At 43.5% G+C, this 14,755-nt stretch overlaps 1 pseudogene; it reads right to left on the reverse strand.

The window, feature by feature from the left end:
* Positions 1-365: 365 nt before the first annotated feature.
* Positions 366-14,755, reverse strand: part of LOC123357970 — a 36,621-nt pseudogene continuing 22,231 nt past the window's right edge.

Consider the following 14,755-nt stretch of genomic DNA (forward strand, 5'->3'; position numbering starts at 1 on the left):
CAGTTGGCACCTTTGCAGGGAGGTGCCCAGGCCATCAGTTGCCAGGAGATAGGGTTTCAGTCATTCTCTGCAGACACCATCACACTGGCCCTCTAGGGCTCTGCACCAATCACACCCTCTTATCCCACCACCTAGATACTTAAGAAATGCATAGGGGAAACTGAGGCACCCACACAGTATTCAAGAAAACATTAAGAACATTCCCACTTCGTCACATTGAGCTGTTCTTCGTAAGTTTTGGTGTAGAGGAGTATAACTAAACCTTGGCTCCTGGGCTGGTCTTGGTCAGCAATTGTCACTGGAAACAGTGACTAGATATTGATTGATCTTTTGCTTGTTATGGGTGAGGGACCCAGGACCAAAACTCTCCCCTTCAGTTTTCCTGGGACCTCCATCCTCACCTGCAGGTAGTGCTGAAGCATTTTGCGGCTGTGCAGGAGGGAGGTACAAGCCTGGCAGAGGTAACACAAGTTCACCTGAAACAAAGGGGGATGGGAGGGGGAGGAAACTGATCAATCCATAGCTGACAATCTCCACAGCTGCAACCTAAACAAGCATCTACATTCTCCATTACTGAGTCCCCCCCTCACAAGACTAAATTTTACTATTATACCCTAACAATTTAAAAATCCAGTCTGAACAGAACCTTTCATCCCAGAACGGGCAACAATGGCGTTTTCGGATTTTACCAGTGTTTTCCTTAAGTATCTTGACCCTGAGGTTCCAACCCACATGCACTAAGACAGTCAGTCCTCCAAAAGTTGTCACCTCCAAGTCCCAGTCAATTTCCCCCGCCCTCAACTAAATGTACCTCACTATGTGACTGTAAGGTCCAGAAACTCTTCATGATAAAGAGCTGCCTTCCTTTAATGGCCTGTTATGATCCCCACTAAAACAGCTTCAATGAAAGAGCTATCTACAAGCTCTCTGCCTTAGCCACATTCTCTGTCCTGCTGTGCTGGGCATTGTGTGGAAAATGCAGTACGCAGGGAATGCTTTGGTTCCTACCTGTATGTCCCTCAAGAGCTGTGGAAGGTGGAAATGCCACTCTTTCATAAAGTTGGAGAGCTGAAGAATGAAGCCAACAGTGTGGTCAGCTTCTTCCAGACAGGCCAGGCTCTGCACTGTCCGTACTGCATTCAGGCACTGGAGAGAGAGAAATGATCCAGACCATGATGGACAGAGCACAAAAATACTTATCTCCTACTTAGAAGGAAGAGCTGAATATACATAAGGAGAAAGCGGTAGGACAATTACCAGCTCCAATACAGACAAGAGACACCAGTGACATTCTGAACTCAATCGAGTTTTACAAGTTAGCCCATTCCAGTCAGCAGGAGCTCATGCTCAAAAACAAGAGAGCTATTTGTCGAAGAAGTTTACTAACAGAGGCAATTCAGCACCTACCTAGGAACAGGGCTATTCAGCAAATTTGCCCTCACAAAGTTCAGCTGTTTACAGGGGTTTAAATATTAGCTCGGGTAGGCAACCTATGGCATGCGTGCCGAAAGCGGCATGCAAGTTTGATTTTCAGTGGCACTCACACTGCCCGGTCCTGGCCACCAGTCCGGGGGGCTCTGCATTTTAATTTAAATTTTAAATGAAGCTTCTTAAACATTTTAAAAAGCTTATTTACTTTACATACAACAATAGTTTAGTTATTATATTATAGACTTATAGAAAGAGACCTTCTAAAAATGTTAAAATGAATTACAGGCACGCGAAACCTTAAATTAAGAGATTAAATGAAGACTCGGCACAGCACTTCTGAACGGTTGCCGACCCCTGTATTAGATATTCGCACTGCCCACCTAAGTGGACACTGGACCTTGACTGCAGTATTTTTCATTTACTGATGGAGTCCGAGTGAGGTCGGTTTTAGACTTTAGGCTCTCACCCAGCACCCACAACTGTTATTGTGTTGAGTGAGTGCATGAAACAGCTGTAGCAGAATTAGGACCCCCAAGAGTAAAAGTGATGGATGAGTGCTAACAACTCAGATCTAATAGCTACCAAGACATGTATCCATCACCTGTCTGAACTCCTTTGCTTGTGTTATCCATTTCCCCAACTCTTCTCCTATTTTTTGAAGAATGTAAGCTATCTGAGGGAGGGACTGTGTCTTCTGTGTCTAGCACATTCTGGCTGCTACTGTTACATACATGACAAACTGAGTTATTACAGGGGAAGGGGTGGACATACCTGAAGAATCCTCTCCTGATGGACACCCACAAAGTCCAGTGCCTCTGTCAGGAAGTTGTACCTTAGTGTCTTAAGAAGGCGCTCCATCAATGATATGGAGAGACGATAGACCCCAGGCCAGGATGGGGCATCCAGAGACTTCCGAGATGAAGCAGGTGTCTGAACAGACCAGCCATAAGAAGACACATGGTTTGTTTGTTTTTCTGCTCCCTCAAATACACCCCACACTTCTCACAATGACATCAGAGTTCTCCAGGGCCACACGTGACAGTGCTCGCTTCTTCTATTCCCATGACTGCTCTAGTACAGAGCCAGTAGAGGGTGAGCAGGACACACTTTTCCCAATGAGTTTTCAAATCCACATCAAGAGGAAGCAGCACTCACCTGAATTGTTTCCATTAGTGCTGAGCTGGTCTACGCTCAAGAGGGACAAACAGATGCTCTGTGTGACACCAGCACTAGCCACAGCTGCTGCACCCTGCACAACACAGAAAAGTCACTGTCAGAGGTACCACTATTGTCTCTGAGCTGGGGGAGATGCCCCTAGCACTTCTGTTTTCTACCTTTCTCTTTCAGACACTTTGTCCCTGCAGCCCAGAAATCTGAATTCCATCACCCCAGACAGTGCTACTTTTCTTCCATTAAAATGAAAAAACAACATCTCCCTCCCCCGACATGGCTGTGTGATGAACACACCTCCTCATCTCCTGGTACCACTGTGTGTCCCCTCTGTCTTTGACTGGAAAGTTCCTGTAAGAAAGGAACCTTATATACTCCTCCCCCTGAACAGTGCTGAGGTCTCAATAAAAAAGTATTGCTTTATATTATGTCTACAGGGAGAGCAGATTTCTGCATTTCAGTGCTGTCTTAGCTGTACTGGCTACATTTGGCTGGGAGGGGGGTGTTTGCAGGGAAAGCACTTGCTCTGAATTATAGGTTTACACTAGGGCAGGATTGGTTCTGTTCTTCCAGCACAGACATTCCATTATCCAGAAAAGCAAGGAAAGGAAAACACTAAGCAGTTCTTTGTACAAGACCTACAACTAACTCCTCCCCCTTGGCAGGGCTTTAATGGCGCCCGTTAGGCATAGTGCACTGCTCAGCTGTACAGCTTGATGCTGCCAACACACAACGCAGTGACACGAACTGCATTTTAAATATAGATCCAACATCCAGCAAGAAGCTCTCATTTGGGTCTCTCTCTCACCTGTTGCGTCCTGGCTAAGGTCAGCAGTAGATGCAATGAGGCTTCTGTGAAGTGAAGGTTTTGTTTAACTCTCAGGCTGATCTCTAGGGCAGTGAAGATAGTAGGCAGCATAGGGACCTTCCTAGTAACCTGCAGCCAGTAATCTCCATCTTCGTCTACTTCACAGAGTTCCTTTGCCAGATGCAGCCCTAGAACACACACCTGCGGCAACAGGGAAGGAGGGAGAAAGGGACATGAGAGATCCCAGAGTGCAGGAGAGGGAGGAAAGACAGACATTAAAAGACTGTCCCAAAAACAAACGGGTAGATGGGATCTAAGTTGTAACTGTTCTCACATACATGAATTAAGGCATCAGTAAAACACTGTGTACACTTACGGGGCTGCACAGCAAGCAAAGTGCCTTAAAACAGATTTCGGAGAGAAGCAGTAACAATCCATTTCCTGCAGTAAGGTACTCAGAGGAGACCTCACACCACCAGACTCACAGCTACAATAGTCCTTCGCAGTCAGGACCAACCCACAGTCTCTTCAGAGGTAATGGGTCACAAAGGAGCGAGGTGTGAAACATACACAGAGGCCACTGAAGACTTTCGCACATTTGAGCCCACAATTTCAAGGGTTCACCCTTCCCCCTTTGAGGTGGGGAGTATCCTAACTGCTTGTATGACAACCACCACGTTGCTCTTATAAAACCTTTCATGATCATTTCCAAGCAAATTTTAAGTATTAAATAGTCTCAGTGCTCTGGGAGGTAGTAAAACATAATACTAAATTTACAGAGAGGTTAAATAACTCAGCGAAGGTTACAGAGCTTGTCAATAGCAGAGATGGTACCCAGGCGTCCTGACCCCATGTCCCCAGCTCCAACAAAGAGACCACAATCCTCCTTGGTATCCCACTTACTGTAGTCTATAGGGCAGTTCAGACCTATCTGCTACTTGGCAAATGTACATTCAGCATGCAGGATGGACACAATCAGACTTCCGGACTTGCTCTCCTGGGGTTATCATCTCAGGAGGTACATATATTGCCACTAGTAACAGACCTGCTTGATGTATAGGAGACGCAAGGGCTGGAAGCAAGGTCTTTGATTTGCATTATAGGAGAAACAAGCCAGCCACGTACACTGTCATCAGACACATGGTAGGGAATATTTTTAGACACCTCCGTAGATACCAGAGAAATCAGAGTGTGTTAACTAAATACTTTGGAAGAGACGCCTGCTAAAAACAGGCTCCGTGTGTTTTCAGGAACCTCGTATTAAAGTTCAAACAGGCTTGCACACAAGGAGCAGATTTCTGAAGAGCACCTTCCCAGAAACTTTTGGTATAGCAAGAGAAGCACATCTCAATAACCTATCCCCTATGTCTGGGCGTAATCCACAGGGGCTCTGCCACCAGGAAGTGAATAAGCCTGCAAACCCTATCTGGCCAAATAAAGCATCAAGACACTCCATTTTCTACCTAGTGATATGATGCAGATGGGGCATTTTATGGTTGCAGTGGACACAGCAGGTAACTTTTGTTTACAGAAAGAGAACATGGCTGCAGAGCAGGCAAATGATTCCTTTACCCCATCTCGCTGGTCCTTGTGTTTACCCCGGCAGGCATCATCTGTTTCCATTGCTGTCCTTGTCATCTGCAGAGTCTCCAGACGTGAGGCTATGTCGTGTCTGATCAAAGAGCACAATTACTTCATCTTGGAGGGTCTCGCACACGCTCATCACCAGCTGGGAGTACTGAGGGATCTCGCTCACTATGGCACACACACACAAAGCACACAATGGATTAACTCATCCCCCTCACACTTCTGCTTTCAGTTTAACTACTGCACTGCTGGGGCCTCCATCTCAGAAGACAGGACTTATTTGCTTTGCATTTCATTATGCTACAAATATCTATTTTATAACCTACACAAGGACTGTGAGGAACTCGAGAGGGACCTAACGAAGCCAGCCGAATGAGCCAAGAGCTTAGGAGGACTCAAAAAGGGATTAGACATTCATCTGGATAATGACAATATGTACAATCAAAACAAACAGGATCTCTTGGGGGAAAATGGCTACAAACCTCTTATGCTTCAGCGCATAAACCAGCCATTAGCCAGGGGAGTTAATCTATAATTATCCATTACAGGGTTTTTTTGCACCTCTCTCTGAAGCAGCTGGTACTGGCCATTGTCAGCGACAGGATACTGGACTTGAAGGACCATGGATGTGGTCTAGTCCAGCAATTCCTATATTTCTCTCATTCAGCGAACACCCGTCTCACGTTTGAGAGCCCTTAAAATATTCAATTCCCATCATATACACACTCCAACGTTATGAAACTGCACCACCCTTCCCTATCATTATAGCTGACAATAACCCATTGGCGGGCACAAGTGCTAATTACAACTAAAATTAAGCCCTCTCGTGCTCAACCTGAATTCTTCTCAAAAAAGTGCATAGAGACGGGCCTTGCAGCATTCAGATTGGGGGGATGAGGGCCATATAAAAGGATTAAGCGATAAAACTGTAAGCTCTTTGGAGCAGGGAGTGCCTTTGACTCTGTGCTGTACAGCACCAAGCAAAACAGGACTTGGATGCTGACTGGGGCCTCTGGGAGCTACCGTAATACAAATAATAAATAAGATAAATTAAACAGAAAAAATCCCACTAGCAACCAACTATAGTCACTGTCCTGCACTGGCAGCCAACAATGTGTGCATTCCTGACTCAAAAATGTTTGAATGGGACACAAGTGTTTCCAGTGGTGGCAGCTCTGTTCTTCATAACCCTCTGCCAGGCCATCTCACCTTTCATCTCCTTCATCTGCAGAACAGTGATGAGAGCAGAGAACACCTTAGCCTTGGTCTTCTCCATCATCTGCTGATCTGCCTGCAGCACTCCCTCCAGAATCTGCGTCAAGGAGTTTATGATTTTATCCACAGAACCCAACTCGCTGACAACAAAAAAGGGAGAGCTCGTCAGATAAGACAAGATTCCCCACTTATCATCTTGGCTGTGACTGATCTGTGCAAATCACGTCTAGGAGATGTGTGTGGGGAGGCACAGATACAGTTTTTGCTTAATTTAAGTCATCAGTAGGGTCTCTTCATGGAATATTTCAAGAAATGTGTGGCGGAAACACAGTGAGATTGCAGGCTCGTTATAATTGAAGTGTTCCTTGTTCCAATTCTACCCAGTGAAAGTAAACTCACAAAAGCATAAAATCACTATTTATCAATAAAGTTCAGCAGCAGCATCCATCATCACATGCCACCCTCAATGTGAATCCTGCGATTGCACAGTCCCCGAAGCCATGGCCTGGCAAGATAAAGAGTATTGATGCAACCATAAGATATCGCTTTATTTCCCAGATCACCATGACAATTCAGTCTAGACAGCAACTCAAACATCTTCTTCCAAGTTCTTACGTTCATCAGTGACTATTAGCTTACTTATGAAGAGTTATCCCAAATAGCACACCTACCTCTTCCACTGTTTAAGCAGGATCAGCAGAAGGGTGCACAGCATGGACCCCAGCTGCAGGCACAACACCGACATGGGTACCTAGCAGCTAAGGAGAGATGTCCCAACAGTTACAGTTGCAACATTCACAGATGAGAAAGCTGAAGCGGCTCAACACAGACATTTAGAGCACTAAGAGCTTGCTTCCCCATCCCACCCCTGCCCAGCTGCTATAATTCCAAGCAGATTCGTGTACAGAGCAGGTAGTCAACAGAATAATGTGGAGAAACAGCCATGTTGTAGCTAAAGAGGTTTATGGTACTATCGATTATAAAAAGATGATGCGACTCAATATGTCCTTCCACAGAGCTATGGGAGCAGAGATACATCCGCACGACTGCTAAGAAAGGCGTGGGGAGTCCTGGATATTAACAGCACATTTTAAGTGCTAGCCCATTTGGTCAACAGAACTTAACTCTCAGCAGTGAGGTCACTGTGTTCCAAGGATCCATTGCAAGCTCCCGTTTATAAATTCTACATCTCAACTTGCAACCTATGTGGAATGAAAGCTGTGGCACACTTGTTTTTTATTGGCGTAAAGCCATGCACCAGAGTTTCCTCTTGCTATCTCAAGAGGAAAGAGAGGAAATTATCCCCAGGTGAAACATCCACCTAAAAGAAACATCTATTATAGTCATCATCAGCCGGTGCAGAAACAATGCAGCAACTGCAGATCTAGCAGGTAATCGACCTTGCCTTCAATAGCAAGTGACACTTCAGGTAGCTGGAATGAGTAACACAGGGTCCAGCCAATGACCATGCCTGCCTTTCAACAGCTGGCAACGCTGCAGGATCACTAGATAGCACTAATTGCAGTGTCACCCGCTGGCCAAGAAAATCAAATATAAATTTGGAGAATAAAGACTTATGGAGAACAAAGTAATTCTGAGATAAACCTTCTTGTTTCAGTCTAATCTCACAGAATCAGGGAAAAAATCTGAACCACAAGTAGATACAAGACTAGAGCTCCACAAAGGAGTTGGACAATTGTGCTCCCATTCTTGAAACAGTTTCCTTGAAGAGCTACAAATTGAAATGCAAACACTTACTAAAGCTTTGGTCCCACTTAGCACCTCCAGAAAACAGTTGCTGCCGGACTGCAGTTTCAGTCAGATGCATTATATCTGCCTAGAGACGGATCAGAGACAAATTGAGAGCTCAGACTAAATATACATGATAGTGAAAGTTACATCAACAAAACACACACCCTCGTCTTTCCAATCCAACATCAACCCCCCCCCCTTTTTGTATTTGTTCTTAATTTACAAGGTGGCATAGGCTTTTGCATCTGTCAGATGATTCAATTATAGAGAAAGAAATTAAGAATTACTAGTTGTTAGAAAAGCAAGGGGCAAAAAGCCAACACTGAGTGACAGGTAATTGGGGACTATTGGGGTATACACTGGGCTTCTTCACCACACTGTACTATAAAAACAACGAGGAGTCCTTGTGGCACCTTAGAGACTAACATTTATTTGGGCATTAGCTTTCGTGGGCTAGAATCCACTTCGTTGGATGCATGGAGTGGAAAATACAGTAGAAGATAATAACCTACTGCATCTCTCTGGGTATAGACAGTGTTATTGGCTTTCTTTACACTTATTATAGAAATGATGTAACATCCCCGCACTCCCATGCCACACACATACAGTATGCTAGTTTTGATCACTTGGCAAAACAAAACTCTCTGAGGTAATTCTGCTGTACGGTATTGGTGTCCGTTCGGATTGTGAGTACACATACAAGATAATGGAATCAAAAGCCAGCAGCCTGATCCCTTATTGTGCCACATGTGGCCTGAATATCAGGGCACATATCTATTCAAAACATTATTAGTCAGGATGGCTCTTACATGACTGGTGGAGATAATCAGCAGCATCCGCCAGGCCGAGATCAGCATCTGATACTCCGTCAAGGAGGTGCAGCTGCTACCCTCTGTCTCTGCCATATGCAATGCCAATGACTTCACATATCCTGACCAGTAAGCAAAGCGCTTTTCTGTGGAGAACTTCTTCAGGGTGTCTTTCAGGGATTGGTCCAGTGAGCCCCTGACAAAGTCAAAAAGAGAAATCAGATACATTTTCATTTATTCTTTGATTAGAGAACATGCTCCTTCTAAGATTCAGATTGGAAAGTTATGGGCACAGCTTGTTATGGGCACACAGAGTGAATTCAGAAAGGGACCGCACTTATTGCATCAACTGGTATGGAAGAAGGGTGACCCTCGGAGAGAATCAACTCATCTTTTTAAATGTGATTTTTATTTATTCCTGACTTTTCAGAACAGTAGTTACATTCAGGAAAGTGAGTATGTAAGAGAGTCACATTCTTACTCAGAAAATCAGCTCCCTGTCTGTGTATTCTGCTGACTTTAGGGATAAAAGTAAGTTACTGCTTCCTATTAGGTCTGCAGAACAGAACAGCTCTGGGAGAAGAAGCTGGAATCCATTCTGGATCATGCTTCAGACTTGATTTTAAATCTTACTGAAAGAACAAGGAGTACTTGTGGCACTTTAGAGACTAACAAATTTATTTGAGCATAAGTTTTCATGGGCTAAAACCCACTTCATCGGATGCATGGAGTGGAAAATACAGTAGGAAGATATATATACATAGAGAACATGAAAAAATGGGTATTGCCATACCAACAGTAACAAAAGTAAGTAATTAAAGTGAGCTATTAGGTGAGCTATTATCAGCAGGAGAAAAAAAGCTTTTGTAGTGATAATCAGGATGGCCCATTTCTAACAGTTGACAAGAAGGTGTGAGTAACAGTAGGGGGAAAAATTAGCATGGGGAAACAGCCAGCAATGCCTCTCTGCCATGTACATTGGCCAAACCGGACAGTCTCTACACAATGGACACAAATCAGACATCAAGAATTATAACATTGAAAAAACCAGTCGGAAAAAAACTTCAGTCTCCCTGGTCACTCAATTATAGACTTCAAAGTCACAATACTCCAACAAAAAACCTTCAAACTCCAACGAGAAACTGCAGAATTGGAATTAATTTGCAAACTAGACACCATTAAATTAGGCTTGAATAAAGACTGGGAGTGGATGGGTCATTACACAAAGTAAAAACTGTTTCCCCATGCTAATTTTCCCCCTACTGTTACTCGCACCTTCTTATCGACTGTTGGAAATGGGCCATCCTGATTATCACTACAAAAGCTTTTTTTCTCCTGCTGATAATAGCTCACCTAAATTAATTACTCGTTACTGTTGGTATGGCAACACCCATTGTTTCATGTTCTCTGTGTATATATATCTTCCTACTGTATTTTCCACTCCATGCATCCGATGAAGTGGGTTTTAACCCACAAAAGCTTATGCTCAAATAAATTTGTTAGTCTCTAAGGTGCCACAAGTACTCCTCGTTCTTTTTGCTCAGACAGACTAACACGGCTACCACTCTGAAATTTTACTGAGAATTTTATTTCTGGCAGGACAGAGAGAGAGAGAACACACATCTGGACTTCTAAACCTCAGGATATGTTTTGCAAGTTTGGGAACTAGAAAATCATCCATTCATTTGTAAGCTGAGGAAGTTTGATTTAGAAGTCAGAGACACAAACTTGAATCCCCTCAGTGTTATTATACAGAGTTGATACACACTTCAAACAAAAACTAAGCTTATCAAAGGAAATATGTTTAACAAGGGCTATTCTATGTAGTATTACCTCAATACCATTAAATACCATATCTGGCAATGCTAGACCAACAGAATAATGTCCTTGCCCCACCCTCCAAAAAAGAGACAACCAATATTACAAGAAGCTAAAGTAGTAAATTGATGTCATGCCATAATTATAGGTATTAAAATGGTGAAACTTTTTTCTAAAACACATGATTACCCCCCGTCTATCCAAAGAATCCTACTGAAGCAAAGTAAAATTTTCTGGCATAAACGTCATGAGCAACAACTTAATACTATGCACTGCTACAGAGTTGGAGAAAAGCTAGATTGTCCTAATTTTAATTCTAGCATCCTGTGTGTGATGGGAACATTTCACTGTATTACATGTGGCTAGCATAGTCCCATAATGAGCTTTAAAAATATTTAAAAAGTTTCATTATTCCAGGACAGATATTTCTCTTTTGAGATCCATACCCAGAATGTCACATTTACAGACCACAGAAACTCTTCTCATAACATCTATTTCTCTAATAAATGGCTGCATGAAATTCAAATCAAATGAGGCAGGCTTGTGCTCCTCTCTTCTGAGCCCCAGCAGCCACAGGTAAACTACTGACTGTCCCTCCAGCACTTCCATAGAACTGTTAGCTCCAACTTGCCTCTCCCTCAAACATGGAGAATCTCTTAGTATGTACCCCACATACAGCGCAGGACTGTGCCCTCCCTTTCAGGTGCCCCTAGCATCACTGAAAACTCTAGAGCAGGACAGATTGTCAATGACTCACTTGACCACATAGTAGATCTCCAGGCAGATGATTTTCATGATTAAGGCACAAGTGTCCAAGACACTGAGCTACAAAGAGGGAATAAAAGCAGAGCATGAGCAGGTTATCTGTTGCTCCAGGTCAGATCTGGCAGCACTGTGTCCCGAGCTCTGTCCTACAAAGAGAGTTGAGGACCATAGTCTAAAAAGTCCACGACACCCACACTGTCAATCAAGCCCCTCTTCTGCTATTCAAGTGGCCCCAGTTTTCCTGTTACCCTTGGATTCCTGAGCCAACAGGGCCTAGAGAGTAGCACAAAGGCAACCCTCTGGGCCTCCCTGGGGCTGACAGGGATGGAAGCAAGACTTGTGCCTGCTCATCACCTAGCGGCAGAGTGAATGGTACTGCACTTTCCTGTGAGAACTGTCCCACCCATGAGTGCCACAGCCATCTTCTCTAGATAGGGGGGAGTAAGGATCCAATGGACTTATGTAAGAGCAGCTGCCTCAGTAGACTGTGCTCATCTACTCTGCCAACAAGGGAAGAGCACCATATTCAAATCTGTACGACAGCTGGATAGAGGGGGATTAAGATTTTCACAGGGAAGACAGAGGTTTTCAAAGCAGAAGAATGGCAAAATCCTCAGGACTCCAAGTCAGTCTGAGGTAGGCCCAGTAAGGAGGAGAGATTGTTCAGATGTCTGGGAACAGGAGCAAAATATCCTGTACACGTATGTACACACACACACACACACACACACTCTATATTGCACATCTAGTGTACTAGTTCTTTACAAACATTAAGGAGATAAACCTCATCATCCCTGTTAGGTAGATGTTATCTCTGTTTTTACAGATGGTGAAATAGAGGCAATGAGAGTTCAGGAGACTAATCCAAAATTACGCAGATAATCCGTGCAAGCGTTGGAAATAAAACCCACTCTCAGAACTCCTCCTTGTGCTTTACCCAACCATATTTCCTCTTAGATGGCAACAAGCAAAAGGAAGGAAGTTGCACGCACCACTCACGTCTCAGAAAACCACAGCTATTTTCAGTCCTTATTAACAACTCACCTCTGATGTTTCTGAGGGGGGAGAAAGGGTCCCAAAGAGGGGGTTGGTTAAGTTTTCCCAAAACTTTGGCCTAAAAACACACAAAAATACTGTAAGTTACCATACTTCTCCTATTGCTCTCAACCTTTCCAGGCTACTGCACCCCTTTTAGGGCTCTGATTTGTCTTGCATACCCCCAAAGTTACACCTCACTTAGAAATTGCTTGCTTACAAAATCAGACATAAAAATACAAAAAAGTGTGTCAGCACACTGTTACTGAAAAATTGCTTATTTTCTCATTTTTACCATATAATTATAAAATAAATCAACTGGAATATAAATATTATACTTCCATTTCAGTGTATAGTATATAGAGCAAAATAAACAAATCATTGTCTGTAGGAAATTTTAGTTTGCAGTGACTGTGCTAGTACTTTTTATGTAGCCTGTTGTAAAACTAGGCAAATATCTAGATGAGTTGATGTATCCCATGGAAAACCTCTGCGTACCCCCTAGGGGTACACGTACCCCGGCTGAGAGCCACGGACCTACACAGCACACCTGACAGGAACAGCCTGATCCTGCCAGCCTTTCATGGCAAACTCCACTGTCTGAGATATTTCACACACCATAAATGTAGTAACACTACTCAACTGGCAGTGCAGAGCACACTGAAAGAGGAGGGTTACCTTCAACAGAATTGTGCATATGTGCTTCACAATAGAAAGTTTAATTTTTCCTTAACATAAGCGTCCCTAATTACTTAAATTTTCCCCAACGTTTTGCATGCAAAGCAGGTTACCAGGAGACTGGAGGAAGAGGTCTAACCAGCTATTAGCTGAGAAGCCTCTGAGTCTGACCACCAAGTATCTAAGTTACAATTAAAAGGGATCCTCCAACCGGTCAGAACTGGTGGGATATGTTTATTTCTATTCACTGAAATAGAGTTTAAAACAGCCCATTCTGAATCAGCCTGTGAATGGTACTAGGCCCAATGTGATTCAACATTTTCATCAATGATCTGGAAATAAATATGAAATCACTGCTGATAAAATTTGCCAATGACACTAAGTTTGGCGGTATGGTAAATGCTGAGGACAAGGCAGTCATACAGAGTGATCTGGAGAGCTTGGTAAACTGAGCCCATTCAAACAAAATATATTTTGAAAACAGCCAAAGTTATACATCTAGAAACAAGGAATACAGGCCACATCTAAAGACAGCATAGAAAAGCGATTACTCACTTGGTCCTCAAGACCAGCATGGCACTATCCCGACGGTCCTGCCACAGGGCATGAAGGAATGCAATGGCAGCCCGGTGCAAGAGGGGAGGGCACCAGTATCTTTCCTGCTGTTTGGAGTCTATCAGTTCCAAGACCACTTGGAGGCAACTCCATTCCCCTAAGCTGAATTCCTAAAGCAAGAGGGAGAAAATGAGAGACATCTACATCCAACCACTTCCTGTTTCAGTATGCTATTTAATTCCACCTACAAAATACACAGGTAAGTAAAGCTTGAGCACATGGTATAGGCGTGTATTTCATATACACATACATTTAATATAGAACACCTATGAGGAAGATCTAAAAAGACAGTGAAGAGTGGAATAAATTATTTTTATAAGTCAGATTACTTCAAGGGGCAGGAAAAAAGTTTTGCTTCCCTGCGTATTTTGTAGGTGCAATTAAATAGCATACTGAAACAGGAGGTGCTTGCATAGTGGTTGGAGAACACAGGAAGATTTCTCTTTGGTCGAAGGGAATCTTTTTGCCAATTGATCAGAAGGTCATAAGGTTCTCGTCCCAGAATCAGGCTACACAGCATTAAAACCAATGTTCAGTATCTTGTCAGGCGCCTCAGGGTGTATGACAAAGACACTCATACTGAGGACAAAGTAAAGCCTTAGAGATCTTTACTAAAATAAGGAACAAAGCCAGGAAAGCTTCAAGCCATATGTAAAGATAGGAATATCCTACTACTCCAGTAAATCCTTATGTAGACACTTGCTGTTTTACCTTTGACCCATCACTCCCATCTTTCACTTCCAGGTTTCAGGAAGAGCTCAATGAGCCCAGGCTGTGTCTCTACAGCAACAGTGAGGAACTCCAGGATCATGACTTTAATGCGCATGTCCTCAATCTTACTCTGCAGGCGGGTCAAAAAGGCATCACGAATGGCAGCAGCATCACTCCCAAGGCAGGCGTAAACAGACATCGGAGCTACCTGCAAAAGGGAAGAAACATGCTAAACAAATGGAGATAAATGCTATGATGCTTCCTCTCAATATATAAATGGGGCTTGTGATATTTGTTTTAAACTGAAATTCCAGAAAATTCTCACCCTTGAGCGCAGGGACATGGGAGAGGGAAAAATCAA

Source organism: Mauremys mutica, unplaced genomic scaffold, assembly GCF_020497125.1.
Source record: "Mauremys mutica isolate MM-2020 ecotype Southern unplaced genomic scaffold, ASM2049712v1 001268F_np12_obj, whole genome shotgun sequence".
Classification (NCBI taxonomy): domain Eukaryota; kingdom Metazoa; phylum Chordata; order Testudines; family Geoemydidae; genus Mauremys; species Mauremys mutica.